Source organism: Trachypithecus francoisi, unplaced genomic scaffold, assembly GCF_009764315.1.
Source record: "Trachypithecus francoisi isolate TF-2019V2 unplaced genomic scaffold, Tfra_2.0 Lachesis_group17, whole genome shotgun sequence".
In the NCBI taxonomy this organism is placed as follows: Eukaryota; Metazoa; Chordata; class Mammalia; order Primates; family Cercopithecidae; genus Trachypithecus; species Trachypithecus francoisi.
In genome coordinates this window covers 35225869-35237460 of record NW_022681462.1, presented here as the reverse complement: position 1 = coordinate 35237460, position 11592 = coordinate 35225869, and positions in this window count along the sequence as shown.

Genomic DNA, 11592 nt, shown 5'->3' with positions numbered 1-11592 from the left:
CCTGGTTCAGAGACTTTGCTGGGAGAGAAATAGGATGTAATATAGATAGCTTCAATTCTTTTTTCAAAAGAACTGACTTCATTTGGAAGAGAATGAAAAAGTTCAACCCCCAAAGCTTGAAAACAATCTTAAAAATGGTAGAATTGTGGTGAAAGGCAATTGGAATATGATTCAGGATACTAGCTGTTATGGTTAACTTGATGTGGCAATGTGGCTAGGACATAGTACCCAACCATTTGGTCAGACATGTTTGGATATTGCTGTAGAAGTATATTTTAGATGAGGTTAACATTTAATTCAGTAAATTTTAAGAAAAACAGATTCCCCTGTATATTGTGGGTGGACCTCATTTAATCAGTTGAAGGCCTTAAGAAAATGACTAACTTCTTCTGAGAAAGGGGGAATTCTGTTAGCAGATTGCCTTCAGATTCCAACCGCAACATCTACTGTTTTCTAAGTTCCCAGCCTACCGGCTGACCCTGTGGATTTTATGTTTGCCGTGCTTCACAATTTCATGAGCTGATTTCTTGATATAAAATGTCTTAAAATAAAATAAGTCTCTTTCTTTATACACTTATGACTGGTTCTATTTCTCTAGAGACCTCTAAGTGATACATAGGCTAACCTGTAGCCAGCTAGTTTACAGGAGAAAACCAAGGAATATGTCATATGGCAGTAGTTCTGTTGGGGTAACAAAAATCAAACAGTGATCTCAGAAACTATCGCTTCAAAGGAACCAAAATCTGATTAGATTAGTTTATAGAGCAATTTATGCCTCATGGTATTGTTGAAAAAATAGTATAATCAGTAAGCAATTAATGGAGTTTAACAATTTGTTGTGGTCAGGTAAAGAGAAGAACCCAACTTGTGCCAATGTGATCCCTGGGTTACTGAGCATACCAAATCTGTACCTCCTGAAGAACATCGGAGCCTGAACACTGGGGGGAGAAGAAAGGCAGAGAGCTTCACCAAAGGAATCTAATCAGCCATTAAACAAGTAAACAAGCAAACAATATTGACAAGCCAAGGAGGAGGTTGACTAGTACCCAGAGCTGCTACAATATATTATCTAAAATGTATAGTTTTCAAAAAAAATCTTAGATATGCAAAAAAAGAATAAAAAGAAACCTGAATGTATGACCAAGAGAAAAGGGAAAGAGAGAAATTTATGAGAAAAACAACAATAACAACAACTTTAAAGTGGCCATACTACCTACCATGTTCACAGAGGTAAAGAAAAACATGATTAAACAAGTAAAGTATGAGGATAATAATGCATCAACTAGAGAATATCCAAAAACATAAATTAATTTAAAATGGAAATATTTGGGATATAAGAGGATAATAACTGAAATTTAAAAATCACTAGAGGTTCAAAAATACAACAATAAATTTGGACTGGCTAAAGAAAGATAAAGTGGACTTAAAGGTGGGTTGATAAAGATTATTAAAGTCAAAAAAACAGAGAGAAAAAAGAATAACAAAACATGAAGAAAGCCTTAGAGAAATGTAGGAAATCCATTAAGATATCTCAACATACTTTAATGGATATGTGAGAAGGAAAGAAATGGGAGAAACGAGCAGAAAAACATTCAAAAAACCAATAAATAAAAACTTTCCAAATATATTGAAAAACAGTAACCTACACATCCAGGAAGCTAAACAAACATCAAGTAGGATAAATGTATAAAGATCCATAAAAAGACACATCTCAGTAAAGATGCTGAAAGTGAAAGACAAGCAGAAAATATTTAATGCAGCAAGAGAAAAGTGACTCATTACTGGAAAAGCAACCTTAATAGGATTAATAGTCTACTTCTCAGTAGAAATAATGGAGAACAAAAAGCAGTGAGATAACATTTAAAGTACTCAAAGACAAAAATCCTGTCAGCCAAGAATTCAATATCTGGGACAATTATATTTCAAAAATGAAAGCAAAATAAATACCTCTGATGTTTGATTTTATGTGTCAACTTGACTAGGCCACAAGGTGCCTAGGCGTTAAACAGTTAAACATTATTTCTCAGTTTGTCTGTAAGGGATTTTTCTGGTTGAGATTAATATTTGTATATGTACACTGAGTAAAGCAGATTGCCCTCTCCAATGTGGGTGGGCCTCATGCAATTTGTTGCAGACTTGAATAAATGATATACAACAAAGAATTATTTCTTTCTGCCTATTTTTGAACTAAAACATTGGTTTTTCTCCTGCCTACGTATAAGACTTGCAGTGGGAATTACACCGTCAGCTTTTCTGGTTCTCAGGCCTTCAAACTTGGACTAGAGCTTACCATAAGCACTCCTGGGTCTCCTTGCCAACTGCAAACCTTGAACCTCTCATCTTCTATATTCATGTGAGTCAATCGTATGTAGCAAATTATATATATATGAGTATATTTCATATAATATCTCACAGCATTGTCATCAACTAGTTAATACATAAGCATGTATTCTGTGTGGTTTTGTTTAAGGGCATCTTATTTAATATACATTGTTGATTCATTGAAATTTAACTCATGGTCAGCATCACTATAACTATACTTAAATCAAGCTTATCTAATATATATATTTTCTCATATAAGCACATAGCCTCGTGTGCTTGGAAACACTAGATAGCTCTTTGGCAGTATGCTTGGGGACAATTATAAACAGATAAATGACAAGTAGAAACACAAAACTGCAAAACAAACAAACAAAAAAGACATGAAATAAGCCATAAAAAGGTTCCTTCTTTGCAGTATGAAAGCCAAAACAAGAAGAAAGAATTTTACCTTGTTTGACTAAACCTGGAATTGTACATATCAAGTGACTCAAATTTTTCACTGTTTTATAAAAGTGACCACAAAAATCACTGCAAGTATTGACTCTGGGGTGACAAATAGATTTTGGTGATTAGGTGAATCCACAAACGTGTCATATGTGAATAATGATTATCAACTCTATATCAATAATATTACATGTTAATGTATTAAATAATCCAATAAAATTCAGATTGTCAAACTGAATTTAAAAATTACGATTCAATTATATGTACATTTTAGATTTAAATATATTGAAAGTAAATGACTGAAAAAGCCATATTGTGTAAAAAGCAACCACAAAAAAACAGGAATAATTATACTAATATGAGACAAAATAGATTTTAAAACAAAAAAGTTAGTGGAGATATAGAGGAAAATTTTGTAATAGTAAAAGAGTCAATTGATCAAGAAGATATAATAATTATAAACATATGTGCTCTAAACAACAGAACATCAAACTGTATGAAACAAAAAACTCATGTAAATGAAGAGAAAAATAGACTATTCAACAATAGTTGGAGAATATTTTTATTTTGATTTTTTCTTTATTATAAATATTGTCTCATGAATAATCTTTGCACCTCTGATTATTCTTTTAGATAGATTTTTTAGATAAAATACTGGGTTTAGGCTTTTAACTTTCTTTTTTTTTCTTTTTTTTTATTATACTTTAAGTTCTAGGGTACATGTGCACAACGTGCAGGTTTGTTACATATGTATACGTGTGCCATGTTGGTGTGCTGCACTCATTAACTTGTCATTTACACTAGGTATATCCCCTAATGCTATCCCTCCCCCATCCCCCACCCCACGAAAGGCCCTGGTGTGTGATGTTTCCCACCCCGTGTCCAAGTGTTCTCATTGTTCAATTCCCACCTATGAGTGAGAACATGCTGTGTTTGGTTTTCTGTCCTTGAGATAGTTTGCTCAGAATGATGGTTTCCAACTGCATCCATGTTCCTACAAAGGACATGAACTCATCCTTTTTTATGGCTGCATAGTATTCCATGGTGTATATGTGCCACATTTTCTTAATCCAGTCTATCATTGATGGCCTTTTGGGTTCATTCTAAGTCTTTGCTATTGTGAATAGTGCCGCAATAAATATATGTGTGCATGTGTCTTTATAGCAGCATGATTTATAATCCTTTGAGTATATACTCAGTAATGGGATTGCTGAAGCAAATGGTATTGCTAGTTCTAGATCCTTGAGGAATCACCACACTGTCTTCCACAATGGTTGAACTAGTTTACAGTCCCACCAACAGTGTAAAAGTGTTACTATTTCATAGTTTGAGAATTTTATCACACATTTTATTAAGGAAGAAAAATATTAAGCAGATGATCACTAAGGAAACAATAAGGAAACGGGAGAGTTGAACAATCATATAACCCAACTAGGCCTAATATTAATATTTTTATAGTGCATCCCACCCAAAACAACAGAATACACATTCTTCTCTGATGCACCTGGGACATCTTCAAGATAGATCATAAACAAATATTGATAAATTTGAAAGAAATAAAATTATACAGAGTATGTTCTCTGACTATAATCAAATAAACTTAAAAATCAATAGCAGGATAAATTTGGAAAACCCACAAATATGTGGAAATTAAACATACTCCTAAATAACCAAAGGGTCAAAGAGGACATAAAAAGAGAAATCTCAAAATACTTTGAGATAAGTGAAAATGAAGACACATCATGCTGAAACTTATAATATGCAACTAGAGCAGTACCTACAGGGAAACTTATAGCTATAAATGCCTAAATTAAGAAGAAAGAAAACTCTCAAATCAGTAATGTAGACTTTCATCTGAAGAGAATGAAGAAAGAAGATTAAAATGAACCTAAAGTAGAAGAAGGGAAATAATAAAAATTAGAGCAGAAATTAATGAAATACAGAATAGACAAACAATAGAAAAAGTCAATGAAACCAAAAGCTTGTTTTTAGAAAGCATCAAAAGGCTGGCAAACCTTTAGCCAGATTTATCAATTAAAAAAGACTCAAATTATGAGAATCTGAAATGAAAAAGGAGACATTACTACTCATGTTATATAAATAAAAAGGATGATAAGAGAAGATTATGAATAATTGTATGCCAAAGAGTTAGATAATTGAGACGAAATGATCTAAATCCTAAAAACACATAAACTACTAAACTGATTCCAGAAGAAATGGACAATCTGAATATACCTATAGAAAATGAAGTGATTGGTGGTGTAATCAAGAATCTACCTACACAGAAAGGCACAGGCCCAGACGGTCTCACTTAAATTCTACCACACATACATTTAAAGAAGAAATAGTGCCAACCCTTTACAAGTTATTTTTTAAAAGTGCAACATATGCGTAATAAGAATACCAAAGGAGAAGAAAGAGAGAAAGGAAGAGAAGCAATATTTAAAGATATGGTGACAAAAGTTTTCCAAAGTAATGTCAAACACCAAGCCACAGCTACAGGACCTGCAAAGAACACCAAGTAGGAAAAATGTCAAAACCACACAAACAAATAGCCTATAACTAGGCATATCATGTTCAAACTATAGAAACTCAAAGATAAATTCAAAACTTTGTAAAGAAGTCAGAGGGCAAAATAAAAAAAACCTTACCTATTGAGGAGCAAATATAAGAAATACATCTGACCTCCCAGAAATCCTGCAAATAAGAAGAGAGTACGGTGAGATACTTAAACTCTTGAGAGAAAAAAGCCCACCAATCTAGAATTCTGTACACTGTGGAATTATCTTTCAAAAATGAACGAGAAATAAAAACTTTCTCTGAAAAACAAAACTTGGTGTGGCAGTGACCTCAGGTAGGAGCCACGGAAAAGACTTCAATGCTAGCTGTAAATACTGCGAATGGTTTCCTAGCCAGGATGTGATGTCCAAGGAAGATTGCCTCTCAGATTGAAAGCTGTGAGAAGAAAAGCCAATTATGTCAATAGAGTATTTGGTAAACTCTTAGGTGAGCAACTTTCCGTCTTTGGGACACAGTTTCCCTTTCTGTAAAATAGGAGTAAGGAGAAATGGATTCAGGATTCCTAGAGCTGCTTCCTGCTGAACATTCATGGCTCTCAGAGAATTTGTCTCTATTTCTTAGCCAGCCTTTGTGGGATTGAGGGAAGATCATTCCCAAATAGTTTCAGAGTGGTGTGTCTTACATCATTCCACCTCTGTCTGTTACCCCCACCCCAGGTATCTTGGCAGAAAACACCCCAAAGGACACAGATCCAGGAAGAAGTGAGTCTGGATCTATCCTGTTTCTTTCTCTAGTCTAAGAGCCCAGGAGACCTGGCCATATTTGGTCAAACCATGGAGGGGGAGTGTTGAGGAGGAAGAGGTAAAAACATAGTCAGCACTCAAATACTAGCCCAATACTACTATAATTTATTAATATATGTATGAACAAGTAAACAATACTGTAAAATAGAATAGGAAGAAAAAGAAAGCTTGATATTTTTCTGTGCATGCTGGCACAAAAACCCAATGATATGAACGTAAGTATTCACCAACTCTCAAAAGAAAACCTACTGTCATATGTGATTGAAGTATCTAAGGGAAAAAGAATATGTGAAGAGATTAAACCTGGATGGTCTACATCTTTGCTATTACAGATGGGGTCCACAGACCAGCATCATCAGCGTCAGTTGGGAGTAGGTTAGAAATGCAGAATCCCAGGTCCCCATTTCAGAATAACAGAATCAGAATCTGCCTGTTAGCAAGATCCCCAGGTAATTCCTATGCAGACTCGAGTTCAAGAAGTCCCGGGGTGATGCGCAGCTAAGGTAGCTTCTGCCACAGACGCCCAGGAGTGGTGGAAAGGAGAACCATCCCATAATCCTCTAAGAATGAATACATGTATAACTTTATCAAAGGTTTCAGTCCCCAGCTGGGTATTTTCTTGGGATTTACATTTCATGTTGTTCTAGTATTTTAGGGAAAGGATACATTAATACAACAATCTGCATTTTAACAGGATCCCCAGTGATCAGCATGTGGCTTGAAGTTCAAGAAGGATTCAGGGCCTAAGGAAAAGTTGCCAAAAACTGATGATCTAGGGAAATTATTGGGGGAATAAAATGACAACATTACTGCATTGTCTATATTTTGGTGGGAAGGTCATGTGATTAACAACAGTTAAGCATATTGTTATTTCTGTGAAATAAGAATACAAAAGTGGGAATATCAATTTAAGTAACTCTGTGCCAATGTAACTAATACATAAATATTCTGTAACGCCATCTTGGTATTTGCCATCAGAAAAAGCAGTGTTTTTTTGTTTTGTTTTGTTTTTTTTTTTTTTGCCCCAAATCCCTCAGTTTTGTGGAAATAAAGAACTATATGCTTTACACTCTAAAACTAATTTCTGTGTCTCAATTCTCGTATCTTGTGCTTCTGTTTCCTAATATAAAAGGAATACTAATGTTCTTTCTTTCTAACGTACATAACTGTGCTAAGTACTAATGTGATAATGTTTGTGAAAATGCTTTGAAAGCTGTAAATGCTGGCAATTATTTTTAAAACTGCAGACCCAGTCCATTTCCTTGTCCATTGTCCTCACGAGGATGGAGATAACTAACATTCATAACCTTCCCTTCCTAAAGAGCATTGTAGGCCGGGCGCGGTGGCTCAAACCTGTAATCCCAGCACTTTCGGAGGCCGAGGTGGGCGGATCACGAGATCAGGAGATTGAGACCACCCTGGCTAACATGGTGAAACCCCATCTCTACTAAAAATACAAAAAAATTAGCTGGACATGGTGGCTACTTGAGAGGCTGAGGCAGGGGAATCGCTTGAACCCGGGAGGCGGAGGTTGCAGTGAACAGAGATCGTGCCACTGCAATCCAGACTGGGCGACAGAGCGAGACTCCGTCTCAAAAACAAAACAAAACAAAATTTTTAAAAAACTGAAAAAAAAAAAAGCTTTCTCCATATATACCTGTGTGTGTGCATATGTGTATGTGTGTGCATTTGTGTGTGATACACGAGGAAGGTAAGATTCTGAAACTCAAAGTGTTGTTACAGGGTTAGCACTAGTAGCATGCTGCTGTTTTTCCTCACTTCTTAAATCTTCAGATTGAGTTTTTCCATTCTACCACATGGTTGGAAATATTTCCCAAACACTGCTGTTTGCAGTTATAATCCTTTCCATTTTGCTTTTGCTTCCAGATCTCCTGCATCTCTGCTCCAACCTGGAACGCACAGTGGGGACTATTTCATTTGTGGCACCTTCCTGTTCAAGCCTTTGGATGGTTTCTTTTTCACACCACTTAGAGCTAATTTTGTCATTAGCTTTTCAGAAATACACAGTGGCATTTTAAGTGAAATACAAATTAGAAAACTCTGCTTTCTTTAGTTACTCTTTTCTTCCAAATTTGAAAAGAAATCACTATCAAATTAGCCAAGTCACATTTATCCTTTTTAAACTCACAAAGCTGTTGTCATTATTCATCTACCTTCTCCATTTACGGCCCCTGAGGTGGAAATTCCACTTCTTGAGCAATGGTGGCAAAAAAATGTCTTTAAATAACACAAATTCCATGAAGCACAATGAAAATTATTTTCCTTAACATTTGACACATTGCTCCACTTTGTTGGCTCTTGTAGTTATGTGTGTAAATCCATGTGGCACCTGCACAGATTTTGGCCTTTAGTAAGCAAGCAACAGAAGCTGGTTGGTCAACAGATGGATGAAGAAACTCTTCATTTAACTAAAATTATAATGAAGAGCATATTATTTCTTTTTTTCTTTTTCTTTTTCAAGCTATCATCTTATTGATTTTTTTACTCCCTGCCAAGCACTCTGCTGAGCACATTAAAGGCATTATCTCATTCACTCCCCACCTCAAAAATCCTAGGAGGTAGTGACCGTTACTACAGCTAATTTACCAGAAAGGGAACATATTGGACTATGTTAAGAAGTAGTTAGGTTTCCACACTATGAATTCTATTAAGTCTTAATTAATTTAGTCTTAATTAATTAATGGAATAGACAAGAACATACGCTTTATTTCATCAGGCAAATCTTCCCAGCATAAAATTAACCAGGAATTATTGAGCATTTACAGTGTGCCAGGCACTGTGATGTAATTTAAATAATAATTTTATTTAATTCTAATAACTGGATTATGTAGGAGACATATTATTAATATTTCTCATTTGTGGATTAAACAACTGAAGCTAAAAATGTTAAAGGAACAAACCTAAGATTAGAGAGCCTATAGCAGAACTGGGCTTTGCAGTCAGGACTGAGTGCTTAGCCCGTGTGTTTCAAGGCTTCAAATATACATGCAGAACTTGCCACTGAATCAACAACATTGGCAAAATTCACCCTCTACTTGCAACCTCTCCTGAAACATTCCCTTTGAATTTGCCTTATTCTCTGATGAGGAAAAAAAACATGGAGTTGTTACCAGGTCTGTGGCCTGTGTGGCCTGTAGAAAAACAGAACAAAGGTCTTCTCAGAAGAATTATATTAAATATAGCTTTGTTTGTATCTTGTTTTATTTCTCAGTGAACATTACGTTACTACGAACTCTTAATAAGCATAATTTTAATGGTTGCTTAATTTTTACTAAGTGAATGTATTATCATTTAATTATCCATTTGTCTATTATTATCTATGTCTCTTTTTTGTTGTTGTCATTTTACATAATGGTGTAATAAGCACCTCTGCACATAGAGCTCCCTCCACACTCTGACTGATGACTAACGCATGAGAAAGGTACCTAACAGTGGATTTGGGGGTTTGGATATTTCAAGTCTCTTGATGCAGATTGCCAAATTACTTTGTAAACCTTCTGTACTGATTTCTACAACCCCATCAGGCTCACCATACCTTCCTATCAGGTGTAGAATTAAAATAAGAGAAATCTTTGCTAATTATATGGCTGAAAAACTCCTTCACATTATGAAAATTTGTATTTGTTTAATTAACCCTGAAGTAAAATAATGTTTCCAATATTTGCCTATCACAAAATATCCTTATTTCACAACTTCTACTTGCTGGTTTTGCCTTGGTGAAACTTTATTGCTTTGACTGTATTCCTTACTTATTGAGGAATTCGAGCTTTTGCCATACTTTCTGTAAATATTTTTTCCAATTGTTGTCTCTGCCTGAATCAGAAACAGAAGGAAATATGTTGCTGAAATTAAGAAAGGAGAAGACCCCTTCACCAAAGGAGTGAAAGCAGTTTCCAATGCTACAAAGAACCCAGCAAGATAAGGTCTGAGAAAACATTTTTTTCCCCCACATACTATAATGAATGGTAACAAAGCTTATATTTTGCTTCAGATCAGGTGGGCAATAATTACTATTGTTCATTCACAAGCAAAGTAATTGAGCACTAAATAAAATAATCCATCAATGATTTATTAAACATTAGATACCATATGGCCAAGAAACCTCAGTCCCTGACTCACTCTCCTCCCACCCACCCAGCCCCCATTATCTTACAGAGAGGGAACTGAGGTTCCAGACAAAGGTACAGCAACCCTGGTTCATGTAATAGATATTGTAACCAGGTTTACAGAGTTCGAGTCTCAGCAAAGATACCATGATCATTTCCCTGACCAAAACAGTTTGAATGAAAATATTTTCTGATTGAAACAACAACAATAATAAATAAAGTTGAATCTGGTGTATTAGTCAGAGTTCTTCAAAGAAGCAGAACAGATAGATTATATATATATACACACACACACACACACACACACACACACACATATATATATAGAGAGAGAGAGAGAGATTTCTTTTCTTTCTTTCTTTGAGACGGAGTCTCGCTTTGTCATCCAGGCTGGAGTAAAATCGCAAGATCTTGGCTCGCTGCAACTTCCACTGCCCAGGTTCAAGTGATTCTTCTGTCTCAGCCTCCTAAGTAGCTGGGACTACAGGCCCTCACCATCACACCTGGCTAATTTTTGTATTTTTAGTAGAGATGGGGCTTCACTATACTGGTCAGGCTGGTCTCGAACTCGTGACCTCAGGTGATCTGCCTGCCTCGGCCTCCCAAAATGCTAGCATTACAGGCGTGAGCCACCGCACCCACCCTGAGATATTTCTTTTAAATAACTGGCTCACACAACCGTGGAGGCTTGGTAGGTCCTCAATCTGCAGGCTAGGCTTGGCAGGCGGGACATGCAGGAAGAGTTGCAGTTTGAATCCAAAGGCCGTCTGCTGACAAAATTCCTTCTTGCTGCGGGGAGGTCAGTCTTGGTTCTCTTAAGATCTTGACTAATTGCATGAGGCCGTCTCCCATTATGGAGGGTAATGTACTTTACTCAAAGACTACTTATTTAAATATTAATCTCATTCAAAAAACACCTGCACAGAAATGTTCACAATAATGTTTGACCAAATATCTGGGCATCTCAGTCCAGGCAATTTGACATAGAAAATGAGCCAGCACACCTGAAGATTAATCACAATTTAATTAAGTCTAAAAATTGTGTTAGTTGAGATTTATTTTGAATAGGATATATCTCATTCAAACATATCACAATAGCTTTCTCTCTACTTGTGGTCCTACCCTACTTTTTTTTTTGTTAAAGTCAATGTCATTTTCCTCTACAGTGTGATCTTGACTGTCTCCAAGCTTGGATGTATAGCCTATGTAGAAGGACGGTACGCTGTTTGCACTGAGCTCTTAGGAACTTATTTTCTGTGAAGATATAATGATGTTACTGTTCTGCCTTCCCCTGGGGTTTCTGTGCCTTTTCAGTCTGAGCTCAGCAGCCACAGTGAAATTAAGATGATGGATATGAAATGGAAATTTTCTGGTTC